We start from the raw sequence: 16,742 nt of genomic DNA, 5'->3' as shown, positions 1-16,742 counted from the left end.
TAATAGTTATAAGATCATACCCATTAACCTCTATTTGTGCCATTAGTTCATGTATTTTTTTCTGAATACTGCGTGCATTTAAGTAAAGCGCCATTAATTTTTACCATTTTGCCTTTTTACCATTTTCCTCCATTTGACCCTATTCGCTGCTTTTTTTAATGCTTGTACACTCTGTCCCTTCCTGTCACACTCTGGGTATCATTGCCTAAATAGCTGCCCTGCAATGCTGCCATATCCTTTTGCTTGTTAAGCCTATGTATCCCCTCTCCAGAACCCTCCACCCCTCTATTTAGTCTAAAGCCCTATCTACAGCCCTAGTTAGTCGATTTGCCAGGACACTGGTCCCTTCTTTCTGTTTTATCTTCTAACTTTGAATTACAATCTTGCCTGTTTAAAATAATTTTAACTATATTACTTCGTATGCATTCCAGGAACTTTATTTGCTCTGCACCAGCTCATACTAGTCTACATCAAAATGCCCCAAGAGGATCTGTAGGTGCTTAGATTAAGCAAAACCTAGGCTGCATCTATGTATGTTAAAGGTAAACTAGTCTCTCAGCATGCATGAATTTGTGAGGCAGAACACAATTAAATATCTAACCTTGAGATCAGGCCCATTGTCCCCTCTGTGAAGATTGGCACTCTCAGTAAATGTTTACAGGTTTTTAACTTTAGGGCTTAATTCAACATGGATTCCTCACAAGGTGGATTCCATTTTTGCTCTTAATCTTATAACACACTCTGTTTACTGGCGATTTTTCATATTCATGAATACAGGGGTTTGGTATTGGAGAATGAGAATTTTCTGTTTTCAGTCCCAGTGTTGGCATTAGATACTTGTAGTTCAAGTACAGTACAGTATTAGATGTCAGTATGAGATACTTGTAGTTCAAGTACAGTGCAGTATTAGATGTCAGTATTAGATACTTGTAGTTCAAGTACAGTGCAGTATTAGATGTCAGTATTAGATACTTGTAGTTCAAGTACAGTGCAGTATTAGATGTCAGTATTAGATACTTGTAGTTCAAGTACAGTGTAGCCAGCTGGACAGAAAAGCTGCTCAGTGTGAATCAGTAATGTGTTGTATTTTCTGCAGTAGTCAATTTATGGTCTCTCTCTTTCTGAGTAAGATTAGCAAATTAATGCTAATCATTACAAGTCTTCTATAGACGATTGGTAAGCATTGGTTAATCTAACTTTGCTTATATCCCTGACAGCCAATAAAGCTAGGAAACTTTCCTTTTGGTGGTCTGAGCTGGATGAAAGCACAATGTGCTGGACCGCTTGGGGGAGTCTATTTGGTCCGTTTGTGGCAGGGACAAGATTAGGGGGTGGCTGGGATTGGGGAGTGTGGGGCTGTAGGTGGTGGTGCGATACAATCATGGGGAGTTGTGGAGCTGTGGCAGATCGCCTCCCTGACCATGTCAGGGAATTTTACTGATGGCAGTAACAGGTTCAGAAAGGCTTCCCACCACAAGGAGGTGGGAAGCTAATTTAAATATGCAAAGTCCATATTAAGAGACATTTAACCAGGCCCTTGGCATTTTGCTGACAGTTGGTAGATCTACTCCCTATCAGGTGGCGAGGCTGTTAGCTGAATGGAGGTGGCCTCCAATTGGCAGCCCAGGGGGGATTGTTTTTAATCAACTCAGACGGGGTGTGGGCAGGGAAGGCAAATTCAGAGCCCCAATGAATTCTTTGGAGGGGTTTTCCTTCCATCAATAGCATGTTTTTTTAAAATGTTTTTTCAGCCTACCTGGTGTATGCTGAATGGTCTCCAGTCCTGGTGGCGCTGATGGGTTGCTGGCCCTCTAACTGGGCTGGCAGCTCTCAGAGACAGGTGGCCATCCTAACCAGGATGGCAATGCCAGTGGCAACTATTTATTGGCTACTGCCCATAGGATTAAGGGAGAAACATAGAAACATAGAAACTAGGAGCAGGAGTAGGCCATTCGGCCCTTCGAGCCTGCTCCGCCTTTCATCATGATCATGGCTGATCATCCAACTCAATAGCCTGCTCCCGCTTTCTCCCCATATCCTTTGATCCCTTTCACCCCAAGAGTTATATTTAACTTCTTCTTGAAAACATACAATGTTTTGGCCTCAACTACTTTCTGCAGTAGCGAATTCCACAGGCTCACCACTCTCTGGGTGAAGAAATTTCTCCTCATCTCAGTCCTAAATGGTCTACCCTGTATCCTCAGACTGTGACCCCTGGTTCTGGACTCCCCCTCCATCGGGAACATCCTTCCTGAATCTACCCTGTCTAGTCCTGTTAGAATTTTATAAGTTTCTATGAGATTCCCCCTCATTTCTCTGAACTCCAGTGAATATAATCCTAACCGACTCAATCTCTTCCCATATGTCAGTCCCACCATCCCAGGAATCAGTCTGGGTAACCTTTGCTGCACTCCTTCTATAGCAAGAACATCCTTCCTCAGATAAGAGACCAAAACTGCACACAATATTCCTCACCAAGGCCCTGTATAATTGCAGCAAGACATCCCTGTTCCTGTACTCGAATCCTCAGGCTATTCAGGCCAACATACTATTTGCCTTCTTTACCGCCTTCTGCACCTGCATGCTTACCTTCAGCGACTGGTGTACAAGGACGCCCAGGTCTCGTTGCACATTCCCCTCTCTCAATTTATAGCCATTCAGATAATAATCTGCCTTCCTGTTTTTGCTACCAAAATGGATAACCTCACATTTATCCACATTATATTGTATCTGCCATGCATTTGCCCACTAACTCAGCTTGACCAAATCACACTGAAGCATCCCTGCATCCTCCTCACAGCTCACCCTCCCACCCAGCTTTGTGTCATCTGCAAATTTGGAGATATTACATTTAGTTCCCTCATCTAAACCATTAATATATATTGTGAATAACTGGGGTCCCAGCACCAATCCCTGCGGTACCCCACTAGTCACGGCCTGCCATTCGGAAAAAGACCCGTTTATTCCTACTCTTTGTTTCCTGTCTGTCAACCAGTTTTCGATCCATTTCAATACACTACCCCCAATCCCATGCGCTTTAATTTTACACGCTAATCTCTTATTTGGGACTTTGTCGAAAGCCTTCTGAAAGTCAAAATAAGCCACATCCACTAGCTTCCCCTCATCAACTCTACTAGTTATATCCTTGAAAAATTCCAGTAGATTTATCAAGCATGATTTCCCTTTCATAAATCCATGCTGACTCTGTCCGATTCTGCCACTGTTTTCCAAGTGTTCAGCTATTAAATCTTCTATAAGGGACTCTAGAATTTTCCCCACTACCGACGTCAGGCTGACTGGTCTATAATTCCCTGTTTTCTCTCTACCTCCCTTTTTAAATAGTGGGGTTATATTAGCTACCCTCCAATCTGTAGGAACTGTTCCAGAGTCTATAGAATCTCGGAAGATGACCACCAATGCATCCACTATTTCTAGGGCCACTTCCTTAAGTACTCTGGGATGTAGATTATCAGGCCCCGGGAATTTATCGGCCTTCAATCCTATTGATTTCCCCAACACCATTTCCCTACTAATACTGATTTCTTTCAGTTCCTCCCTCTCACTAAACCCTGTGCTCCCCAACATTTCAATGGGGCCAACCAGCCGGCCGTGTGTGTTGCTGAAATGCATTTCTGGACGATGTCAGATCTTTGACAGGTTTGGCAAAATTTGGCCCATTATGTCACTCAGTTTCCTGCCAATAATGTTGATTTCACCACGGCAAAAAGCAACCTTTGCATAACAAAAACCTGTTTCTGTGGTTTCCGCTTGCAGTTGCTTCATTGTTTTTCCTGTGTCAGCCTATGTGAATGCACAAAGTGTGAAATCCTCACCCACTGAGGCAGAATCTTCTGGCTGGCATGTGGGTGGCGGAGCCCGTACGCCAGCGCTTAAAATGTCGCGCGCTAATGTCACGCGAGCGTCCCGACATCAGCGCACGGCATCGCGATATTTAGGTCGGCGGGCGCGCTATGCAGCGGGACGCGCACCCGCCAATAATTAAAGGCCTCGTTAAGGCCCTTAACTTGCCAATCGTCGACGATTTTAAGGGGCACATGTGAACTTCGGCTCGGCGCACGGGCCCAGCGGGCAGGCGGGTAGGTGATTTTTTTCACAAACCTCATCCAGTGGCGGGATGAGGTTTGATATCGGGTTTAAAAACGTTTAATAAAATTTTTGTTCATTTCATTAACATGACCCATCTCGTGTGACATTTTCACATGAGGGGGACATGTTAATGAATTTTTTATTGTTCTATTTTTTATACTTGCCAGCCTTTCAGCGAACTCCCTGAGGCAGGACTCTGACAGTTAGGGAATCCCTCCCCACCCGGCACAGGAAGCGCTCAACGCTTCCCGTCGGGCAGCCCGCTGGGCAGGCCTCAATTGGCCCGCCCACTTAAAATGGCGGCAGGGCCCATTTCGGCGGCGGCAATCGGCTGCCCACCTGCCCATCAAGGGCAAAATTCTGCCCACTGATGTGATGCACACATGTCCTAGGTCATTGATTTATTTGGAAATAACTCTTTAAAATTAAAATTTGATGGGTCTCTGCACAGTATCCACATGCCATCATTTCACTGACAAATAACTGAGCAAAAATAAATTACTGAAAGCAATTTTTTAATAAAGGCTCTAATTGTTTAAGGCCAACCTGGTTTATATAATACTAACAGTGGATATGCTCTAGAGAATCTGTTCACAGTTGAAAGCATTTGAACACTATTGCCTTACTATCTTCTTTCATTCATTCAAAGGCACTTCATTTAAATTACTGAACATTTCAAATTGAAATTATGCTAAAAAGCATTCAGTGCTGTTTTATTCCAACTGTTAATTCATATTGCTGTATTTTTTAACTCAGAAATGACTGAATCATTAAAAGTTGACTGTACTTGATTGTATTTGACTTTCTACAACAAAATGGCTGTCTTTCATAGCTTTGTTCATCAACAGATTCTCGGTAGCTGCCACTAATGTTACCACAACAGTAGCTTCTTCTCCTAATTATGTTAGAGATTAGTAATAAAAGCCCAACACGCTACCAGATTTTATATTATCTACATGGAAGCAACGTGGCATATTTAATATGTAAATTATTTGAAACAATTACAGGCATAGTGACACAAACAGATGGATGGTACAGCTTAGTATTCAATCTTCAGATTTCATAAAAACAAATAGGAATAACACAGACATAAGTACATCTGGAAGCTGTTAAATGGTCCAATCCTGCAGATAACATCTATATATTAGCAGTAACTGGCTCAGCCAGTACTCCTTTGACCTAAAGTTTGCCTCAGTTGCCATCTTGCACGTGTGAGGGGACTAAGACCTCACAATGTAAATTTTTTTTGTATAAAATATGTATAGATACCCTCATGGCTCTTTCTAAAATTTTAAAAACTGGACAAGGACCTTTGAAAATGGCTGAACCTACGTCTGTCTTTGACCTTCAAACAAAAGGAGCTACCTGGCAGCATCAAGGAAACCTGCACCTCGTTATCCCTGAAGCAACACGTATGGCCTCGCCCTCCCCGCCCTCCCCCCACCCCCCGCAGCCCCCCACGCCACCACCACCACCACCACCACCACCACCACCACCACCACCCCTGTGGGCTGCAGGGACCAAATTCAAAGAGAACTATGCAAAGACCATTTACATTTCATAACCCAGGTTGGCCAACTGGAGTCTACTCCTCTGCTAGGACGAAGAACCCTGCAGCCTTCCTTTCAATTCTTAATAGTTGGGATATTTAACCATGTCGGGAACACAGGTGAAGGACATACATCCCTTGTCAAAGACTATGTGGAGAGGTGGGAGTCATGTGACAGGGATCTCTAGCTTGGTAACCAATTATATTGCTTTGCTGTACTGCAAACACAGTCTGCCATTTTCAGTCTAACTAGCAGTATCACAGAAAAAGAGCTCTGCCCAGATGGTATACCTAGCCCCATCTACACTGTTTCTTCTGGAACTTCTGTACCATCCCCTACAAGACTGATTCATCTCTGCATGCTTACCTCATTGTGTGAAGCCAACACCACAGGGAAAGTCAATTGTACAGCATTGTTTTCAGCCCGCAGACCTCCATGAAAAAATGCCTCATTGGACTGTTATCTTGGACTCTGGACCCACGTGAAATGATCTTTCTTTTCTTTGTGGTCTCTGCACTGTAAACCTTTCTTTTCTCTATCCCTCTTTTACTGTATGTATGCAAAGGAGGCAAAATTGCTGCCCTCCCTGTGGTTTGAGTGTGTGCAAATAAACTAACTCTCTGAGTTCATCCTATCTCGAGTTTGCTGTGGGGTTATTAATAGAAAATTGGATCACACCAAAACTGTGAGATTGGGAAATACACCATCGCTTATAAAGGAGGAAGTAAATCAAAAATACCTTTCTGTTTATGGACGGGTGGTGAGAGGAGAAATTAGTACTGTTTAAATTAATCCCCTCCTGTTTGTAACACAGGGCAATTCTATATATTGAACATACATCCCAACATTGGCTGCCCAATGGAATATTAAGAGGCGGCAGCACTGTTCCTGGCACCATTCCTCACGTGAGATTTGAAACTAATTTTCTCTCTGTATTTGTGAACAAAAGTGATCCCAAATAATTAGTTCCAAATAGAGAGGGTGTAAATTTATTGTTGTGACAAACATCTGGAGAAATGTTGTTAATGCCCTTCTCTCTCTCTCTCTGAGTCCCTAATGCAAATGAGATTGGGCTATCCAAAGAATAATTTCAAAATCAATCGATGTTGCATTTAAAGTCGAATCTTATTCATTCAAGTCCCAAATTGGACAACTGTTTTTCTTTGACCCCAGGAACTCAATGCTCAGATCTCCCATGCCCCTGAGGCTGTTTTGTGTCTATTTTCTAATGTTGCTTTTAGTGATTTTTTTCCAATACTGTTTATTAACATTTCTGGATTTTTTTGCCTTACAATGATTGATGTTTTTGCAACCTATTTTAATTATCCTGCTTCATCATTTTGCATACTCTGCTATAAAGATGCTCTGTGGAAGGTCATAAAGATATGTATATACACACACACAGAAACATAATTATTAGCGTGATTTAGAACAGTGAATCTGCAGCTTCACGTTAATGAAAATGTGACAAAACCGTAGGTATAAAGATCGAGCAAAGGAATCAGTCTCCATGGTTACTGTTTTCCTTTAACTTCAACTCAAAATGTTGCAGGCATTAGTGTTGCTAAAAAACGTTTTACTTCTCCCATAGAATTCAGAGGTTATTCCAACACAGAATTAGGACGCCCAGGCTGCTATTGAATTTTCTCATGTCTTGTTCTTCTGCCTTGTGAAGTTGACAAATATTTTTGGGGCCATTTTAACCAGACCTTTCTATCAGGGAGCTGACCTGATTGGATGATACGCTGGTTTTACAGCCTGTTTGATTTAATTCGACATTAGTCAACGCAATTATAGGGTGAGGTGTAAAATACACTTGATACCATGGGTTTCCCACCTGATGAGTTGGGTTAAAATGACCCTCTTATGTCAGCTGATAACTAACAAAAACTAAACACAGTTTCACAGATTGATGCCAGTGGCTCGTATGTGGCATTTGAAAACAAGGAAGTGGGACATTGAGTACCGTGGTGCCATCTCCAATGGGTCTGCCAGCCATTCCGCAATTTTCTGTTCAGGCAATACATCCAAACAATTCAGTTTTCTTATCCTGCTCACCAGTTTGTTGGGACTTACGGATCTGGGTGGCACGCTTGTTTTGGGATGGCCGAGTTGGTTCAGTAGACAGAGTTGATCAGCAGACAGTTCTTAGGTGGAACACATTCTGTTTATTTATAAATGTACTCAGGGGCTACGCTTGTGTGCTTTCAACTCAAACCTTGCCTCCATACTTCTGCTTACTAACTCAGACTACTGACTGCAGAGGTAGCTCGCACTACTCCTCTATTGGTTACATAAGATCATGTGATCTTCCTTTATAGCGTCCTTCTTAAAGGTATACTACACATTACATAAAGCAATAAATACCACATCCCTCCCCCTTTACTTGGAAACACATTTTATATTTAAAAGTACAATTTTCTCAAAATAGCAAATTATTTACACAGATAAGTAATTTACAAATTCAGTCTTTCTTGGGGTTTCCTTATGCGTCTAGAACATCTCAGCTCTACAACTGCAGATGCTTTGTCAGGAACCTCCTTTCCTGGAGTTGTCTGAACCCCAGGCTCTTTGGAGGGTACTTGCAAATCTGTTTCCTCAACTCTTGCAGGTACAACAGATACACCTGACACATCTGTACCGGGCTGAGTTCTCTCAAAAACGTTCACTCGGTTGTGAACACTGGTGGAATCATTTCTTGGTGATTTGTTTCTTTCTTCCTTAGATGATTCACATGTCTCCATAAGACTCAGCCTGCCACCTTCACCTGGTAAAATAGAGGTCCAGTCACTGCATTTATTTCACCTGGTACCCACTGTGGTCCTTCTCCAAAGTACTTCACATATACCGTCTCTCCTATGGCAAACTTCCTGTCATGACTATGCCAGTCGTGTCTAGTTTTCTGACTTCCTTGACTCCTTTCCACCTTCCCCCCTAAATTTGGCATTATTAAGCTCAATCTCATCCTGAGACAGCGTTTCACCAATAATTCCGCAGGTGTGACACCTGTTGTCCTATAATGGAAAAAAAAAGTGTTAGCTTGGTTGCTATGGAATCTCGAGTTAATTTCTTCATGCTAGCTTTGAATGTTCGAGCCACTCTTTCAGTCAGTCCATTTGAGGAAGGGTGGTACGGTGAAGTTTTTACATGAGTGATACCGTTGAGGCTGATAAACCGTTGAAAGTCAGCACTCATAAATGCTGTGCCGTTATCAGGTACGACCACTTCTGGTAATCTGAATGGCAACATGCTGACTTAGCTTCTCAATTGTAGCAGAAGACGTTGGTGACTTCACCTCATATATGTCCATTTTGAGTTGTCATCAACAATGAGCAGAAACATTGTTCCCATGAAAGGTCCCACATTGTCAATGTGTAATCATACCCATGGCCCCCCTGGCCGCTCCCAAACATGTGACAGAGCTGTTGAAGGTAACTTTTGAAATTGCTGACACTGTACAGGATTCTTCACTAAGATCTCTATTTCTCCATCCATCCCAGGCCACCATTGATAGCTGCGTGCTATGATCTTCATTTGGGAAATTCCTGGATGTGCACTGTGTAGCTCAATCAACAATGGCTTTCTTCCTTTTGGAGGAACAGTCACTCATGCTCCCCACAATAAGATACCATCCTAGCTGGTTATTTCATGTCTTCTATTAAAGTACAGTTTCACGGTTTCATTCCATCAGGCAGATGCTCTTGTGGTCAACAATGAAGCACTTGTTCTTGTACTCTGGATAAGACTGGGTCTCAACTTGTCCAGTCTCTGATCTGTCTACACATACCAGAGATGAAGCTAAGAAATTCAGCAACAAAACTATTTCTTGTGGAACTGGAACTTCTTCATCTTTTTCTTGTAAGGGCAAATGACTCAATGCATCAGCGTTTGCAATTTGATTTCCAGGCCTCTGGATGAAAGTATACTCATATGCTGCCAGTATCAACACACATTGTTGTATTCTTGCTGAGGCTATGGGTGGTATAGCCTTGCCCTCATTGAAAAATCCTAGCAATGGCTTGTGGTCTGAAACAATAGTAAAATGATGGCTGTGTAAGTACTGGAGAAATTTCTTGACACCAAAGATGATTGACAGGCTTTCTTTTTCTATCTGTTGAGTATCCCTTTTCCGCTGTGGTGAGCGTTCTCCCACTCCATAAGGAGATTAGTCACATGTCAACACTAATTCTTTTCTCTGGTCATAATGTACTAATAGGTTGGACAAGTGCAACAATTTTTTTTTACCTTTATGAAAGCTTCTACCTGTGGTGTGTCCCAAGACCAATGTTGGTTCTTCTTGAGTAGATAATACAGGGGTGTCAGTTCTGTAGACAAATTGGGTAAGAAACGCCCATGATAATTGATCATTCCTAGGAATGATTTGAGCTCGGAGGTGTTCTTTGGCACAGGTGCCTCTGTTATGGCTCTCACTTTTTCCTCAACTGGGTGGAGGCCCTGTGAACCTACTCGGTGACCCAAATAGATTATCTCCCTCGCTTGGAAAGTGCACTTTCCTTTTTTTTAAATGAACTGTAGCCTGCAAGAAATGTTTTAAGGCTTCTTCTAAGTTTGCCAAATGCTCCTTTTCATGAGTCCTGTCAGCAGAATGTCATCTAAATAAACTACAAAGTGGGGCAGTCCCTGCAATAAACTTTCCATTATTCTCTGGAATATGGTGCAAGCTGAGGAGATGCTGAAAAGAAAATGGGTAATTGGTACAACGCTTTGTGTGCATTAATTGTTATAAATTTCCAGGAGGCCTTCTCTAACTCTAATTGTTGACAAGCATGGCTCATATCAAGATTCGTGTAGGCGGTTCCACCTGCCAGCTAAGCATATAGGTCTTCAATTTTTGGTATGGGGGGTTTGTCCAGCTTAGCCACTTTATTGTAGTCTCTGCAAATTCAAACGCTTTGGTCAGGTTTAAGGCTATCCCGTGCTGCACATTCTGAGAACTGCACAGATTGTATAACGCCCTGTTTCTCTATTCTGTCCAGTTTAGTGTCAACCTTCTCCTGAAGTGCATAAGGTACTGGTCTTGCCTTCATGAATTGGGGGGTTGCCTCTGGGTCCACATGAATTTTTGCTTGCAGCCCCTGGGTCTTCCCAAACTCGACCTTGAAGACTGAGGCATGTTTTTGTAGCAGCTCTGGTAACCCACTCTCAGCTGGAAAATTTCAGCCTATTCTAACTTAATCTCCCTTAGCCAGTTTCGTCCAAGGAGACTTGGTCCCTCACCTGCTTCTGCCATCAAGAGTAGTTTTATCAATTGGCTTCCCTAATGGACAGTAACTCTGCTTATGCCTTTGACTTGGATGTCTTCACCTGTGTAAGTTTTTGATTTGGTATCAGTTTCCTCGAAATTTAATTTATATTCACCATAATTCAGATATTTGAAGGTGTGCTCACCAATCACTGTAGTGGAAGCTCCTGTGTCTACTTCCATTCTAAGATCTGTCATTTACTTTCACTGTTACATATCTTGGCTCTGTCTTTCCAGCCTTCAAATTAAATAATAAATAAACATCTGAATTTGCTGCTTCAGGCTCTTCTACATTGTCGATCTCACTGGGTTTTTTCTTTTGTTTGAAAGTCTGCCTGATTCTTTCCTTGCATGGTCTCATTAGATGTCCCTTTCGATGACAATAAAAACATTAATTTTTTTTTAAACTGCCAATCATTATAAGGTTGTCTGTTTCCACCTCTGTTGCGATTATTCCTTGTTTTAGTTGCTAAGTCATTTATTTTTATTTGTCTGCTGGTGGTGGCTGTTTCCTGCTTCTCGGCAGAGTCTTACATTTTTGCGCCCTTTTTGGCTGGGGCTTCCCACCTAACCTGGAGGATGGCGCCATTTTGATCTCCCTGTATGGCTTTTGAATCCCTTACTGCACTTTCCATGGCCAGTGCAATCTCTAGCGCCTTCTTAAAATCTAAATTTGTTTCACAGAATCACAGTGTAGAAGAGGCCCTTCGGCCCATCGAGTCTGCACCGACGCGTGAAAGACACCTAAATTACCTACCTAATCTCAATTTCAGACAGTAATCCCTTCTGAATCGTGTCCTCATTCACACTGCACGCTAAACGACCTCTGAGCATGTCATTTAAAGATGTACCAAATTTGCAATGTTCTGTTAACTGTTTCAAACTTGCCACATAACAAGCAATTGTCACTCCCAGGGCTCGATTTCTTGAGTTAAATTTGAACCATTGTATCGTTACCGAGGGCTTTGGCTGGTATTGACCCTTTACAAGATCCACCAATTCATCAAAACTTTTCAAATCTGGGGTACTGGGTGCCATCAAACTTTGAATTAAGCTATAGGCTTTACTCCCACACATGGATAAGAGGATCGCTCGCCTCTTCTCTTACCCCGCAATGTCACTCAATTGGAAAAAGAACGCGAGGCATTCAATATAATTAGACCAATCGTCTGTGGCCAGATCGAAAGGTTCAATTCTTCCAAATTGCGTCATTCTGTGAGAGGATGGCTTCGATGATTAGGACAGAAAAATATACTTACAATTACTGTGCAAGGTACAGCCCGGTTTCATATGTCTTGATTCCTTACGTTAACTTGTTTTATTCTCGAAGTCAGTTTATTATATCTTTGCTTTTTCCTCGCTTTTCCTTGCTTTTTCCTCATCGCCAGTTTGTTGGATCCTGGTCACCAGTTTGTTGGGACTTATGGATCTGGGCTGCATGCCTGTTTTGGGATGGCCAACTTGGTACAATAGGCAGAGTTGATCAGCAGACAGTTCTTAGATGGAACACATTCTGTTTATTTACAAAGGTGCTTAGCAGCTAAACTTGTGTGCTTTCAACTCAAACCTTGTCTCTATACTTCTCCTCACTAACTCAGACTATTGACTACAGAGGTAGCCCGAGCTACTCCTCTACTGGTTACATAAGATCATGTGAACTTCCTTTATAACGTGCTTCTTAAAGGTATATGGCACATTACATAAAACCATAAATACCACACTTATTTATCACAAATTAGATCCTCCCACACCTTCCCTAGGTTTCCCAATCCCTTAGTGGAATTATCAGCCAGTGCTATTTCCTCCCATTCACACCAGGTGGGAAAAGGAACCTGCACTGGAAGTTTAAAGCGATGTTTTAGTGTAAGGATTTTTGGCACAGCAAGGGTTCACGTGGGATTGGAGAACAAAACCGCCCACAGTGTGATGTAAAGGGTCGCAAGACACGGGACCTGGGTCAGTCTAAGAATATGCAGAGACCTTTGTAGAAACAAGCATGGAGTTAGATCATAGTTTGGGCTATACTTTGTAAATATGTAAATAGTTACATGTACCAATAAACATTGCTGTTCAACATTACAAACCACTGGGCCTTTTTATGAGTTCTATTGAACAAACCCTTACAACTTGGTGGCAGCTAATGCACCGAATCAGAACCGAGAAAGCAGGTGAAAGACCCGGAATCTGAAGAACTAAAGGAACAGAATCCTGCACCTGAACCGAAGACACAGCTGGAGATCACTTAAAAAGAAGCTCCATTGCAGATGTGGGGGCTGAAAGGCAGAATAAAAATCTGCTGCGCAGTTAAGGGACTCCACCAGAACATGTGGAGGCCCATTGTGATTCCCCATCGATTGCAGAGTCAAAGGACCTAGCAAAGGTGAACAAAAGATTCAATTAGAAGGCTCAATTAGCATCTTTAACCTATCAATCAGTCAGAGCAGTCCATTTTGTTAATCACCGCCAGCCTGGGTTCAGAGATAGCGCCATGACATGTGGCAGCTGAGCTCCAAAAAAAACCCAAAGTTTTAAAACGTCAGCCAAAGCCAAGAATTGTCTTTTAATCAATGTAACATACTTCTAAAACATTTTAAAGGGCCCAAAGCTTTGATTAAAAAATTCGAAGCACAGAATCGATCACTTTGAGGTCGGGTCCGCAATCACTGTGGGAGCCTGCCAAAACCTGACAAACGCAGGAAGAAACGTTGACAAAACAGGTACTGGAGAACCATTTTTTTTAAAGAGAGAAACAAGGTTTAACGTTGTATTCCCTGGGCTGAAAAACAGCCATGGTTAATAAGCCAACCCTACCAGATCAATCTGGGCTGAAGGCCCAAACCAGATACAAATTGGGCGGCATGGAGAAAAAAACTCTTAAATTTACCCGGGTACATCAGAATTAAGTAGGAAATTAAACAAAGTCCAAGTTAATGCATGTTTAGCTTATTTGGTGAAGTCGCTGATGAAGTAACCGTAATGCAAGGCATTGCGAATCCTCAGTCAGTTTTGATGAGATATTAAAAGCCTTTGATAGGAGCATGCAGAGCTGCAATAAAAGGGCAAAGGACAATGTGTGGAATCATCTGTGCCTGTTGGTGTTGGGCGTGTTCGGTGGTGTGAGCAGACAATATGGAGAAAAGGCCAAACGATGTTGTGAAACCAGTTTGCGATCACCTATTCAGCCCATTGATGGCGGGCCACGTTTCCCACCATTAGAAGTCGGGAACCTTATTTTAACACATCAGCATACCATTATTAAGGCCAGCCTGCTGGACTCAAACCCGCACCCCCACCAACCCACCACCAGACCAGGAGAGCCAGGATTCCCAGGCTGCGCAACTGCATCTTCTTAACCTTCATAACCCTGCCGCTAAGCCTTGGTGCTTCCCGGAAATCCAGAGCGGAGGCGTAGGTAGCCTGATGACTGCTACAATCTGTCTGTGGTGATCTTGGTGGGCATCCTTTGGAGGGCTGAGACCTGGAGGACCCCGGCCTGCTTTCAGGGTTCAGCTGTGTGGCAGTGGCATCCCTCTTGGCCTGTGGAGCTGGAGCTGCTGAGGTCACAGGAAGAGGGGATTCGGATGGGCCAGATGTTCCCAGAGTCACCTGGATGGGTGGCTCAGTGGGGTACACCTGCTGATCCTCCTCCCTATGGGTGCCCAAGGGCGCTGGATGACTCATTGAGGAGAAGTGGTAACTGGAGTGAGATCGGGTTGCCCACTGTTGGAGGTCAGCGATGGAGTTCAGACCATGCAGCAGTGCAGGAGCGACGTCCTGGACCAAGGTCTCCATGGCAGTTGCCATCCTACCAGTGTTGACCTCAGTGCATTGGCATGACGGCGTTATGACCTCAGTCTGAAGGCGGACAGACTCCTCCATCATGTCTTTCAATCTGAGGAGCACAGCGGACATCCCTTCCTGAAGTTCCCGAGCTTGCCTTTGCAGCTCCAGCAACTGTGACGTGACTGAGTCCGGAAGCTCGTCATCTGACTCGGACTCAGCAAATTTCTGGCCTCCAGCAGTCCTCCAAATGCCAGATGCCAGGGAAGTCCCTGCCGCTGCCTGCTGTGGATCAGAGAGAGCGATGTGCTCACCAGGTTGTAATCCTGAGGCTATTCTAAAGCTAGGTCTCTGTGCTGATGGAGGGTGTGGGTGAGCACTGTGACGGGTCTTCAAGGAGGGTGCTTTCAGATTCCTCTTCAGAGGTTTCTTCGGGGCTTGATTGGAGGCCCCTAGACGTGGACCCCGTTGGCTGTTTGGCAGATTTGCCTGTGAAAGGAAGGAGAGCTAATTAGTGCAGGGCAGCGGCCTGTGAAACAGGACAGATCACTCACAGCATGGTTATCTGATGGAAATTACAGAGCACCGCCAATCTCACCGTCAACACAGGACCGGTCCAGATCCTGTTTTCAAAGTGCATGAGGACCGTGATTTCAAGCATTCCTCCACCAGTCTGTGACCTCTCCCTCTTGTTGTGTGCCAGCTTGTTCTTTATGAATAGTGATGGAGAGAATGTAAGCAGGCCACCTGCCAGGCCAGATGATAAGTACGTTGGCATGTGTGGGTGGTGAGTGAAAGATGAAATGTGCAGTATGGAAGAGCAACAGCAAGTTTTAGAAGAAGGAAAGGACGATTCTAAGAAACAGACTGAGGATCTAACGAGTGAATTAATTGAGCCTAAGGGGCAGTCAGTGACCATGGAAGAAAGATTCCGAAAGGAGCTGAATTTCCAGTTGAAGTTGTTAAGCTTGTATAAAGATTCCGCAGATAACTCTGAAACAAAGACAACTGAACTCACCAAAGTAGTTGCTGAGCTGAATGAAAGGATTCATAAGCTTGAAAAAGAATTGGAAAATAAGGAAGTAAACAAATGCTTTGGTGAAATTGTAAAACAACTGGAAACAAAGGTTCCATTTTTCAAATGTCAACTTCCAGCCAGGTCATAGATTCACAGAATTATAGAACGTTTACGGCCCCTGGCCAAAATAACCAGCCACCCAGCCTAATTCCACTTTCTAGCATTTGATCTGTGGCCCTGCAGGTTAGGACACTCCAAGTGCACATCCCAGCACCTTTTAAATGAGATGAGATTTTCTGCCTCTACCACCCTTTCAGACAATGAGTTCCAGACCCCAGCCACTTTCTGGGTAAAAAATAAAATTCCCTCATCTCCCCTCTAGTCCTTCTACCAATCACTTTAAATTTATGTCCCCTAGTCACTGTCCTCTCTACTAAGGGAAATAGGCCTTTCCCATCAACTCTATCCAGACCCCTCACAACCATGTACACCTCAATCAAATTTCCCCTCAACCTTCTCTGTTTGAAGCAGGACAATCCCAGCTTATCCAATCTTTCTTCATGGCTTCAATTTTCCATTCCTTACAATACCCCCTTAAATCTCCTCTGTAACCTCTCTAGTGCAATTGCATCCCTTCTGTAATGAGGTGACCAGAACTCAAAGTGTGGCCTAACTAATGTTTTATGTAGTCCCAGCATAACCTCCCTGCTCTTATATTTTATGCCTCGGCTAACAAGATAAGGATTCCATATGCTTTCTTAACCACCTTATCAACCTATCCTGCTACCTTCAGGGATCTATGGACATGCGCTCCAAGGTCCCTCACTCCTTCTAACCTCTCAGCATCTACCCACTTATTGTGTGTTCTTTTGCCTTGTTTGACCTCTTCAAATGTATCACCTCACATTTCTCCAGGTTGAATTCCATTTGTCACTTACCTGACCACCTGACCAGTCTATTGAAATCTTCCTGCAGTCTACATCTATCCTCATCACTATCAACCATACAGCCAATTTTTGTATAA

The sequence above is a fragment of the Cetorhinus maximus genome, chromosome 2 (assembly GCF_964194155.1).
Source record: "Cetorhinus maximus chromosome 2, sCetMax3.hap1.1, whole genome shotgun sequence".
NCBI classification, from domain to species: domain Eukaryota; kingdom Metazoa; phylum Chordata; class Chondrichthyes; order Lamniformes; family Cetorhinidae; genus Cetorhinus; species Cetorhinus maximus.
The sequence above is the reverse complement of the archived record's forward strand: the minus strand, read 5'-3'. Positions refer to the sequence as shown.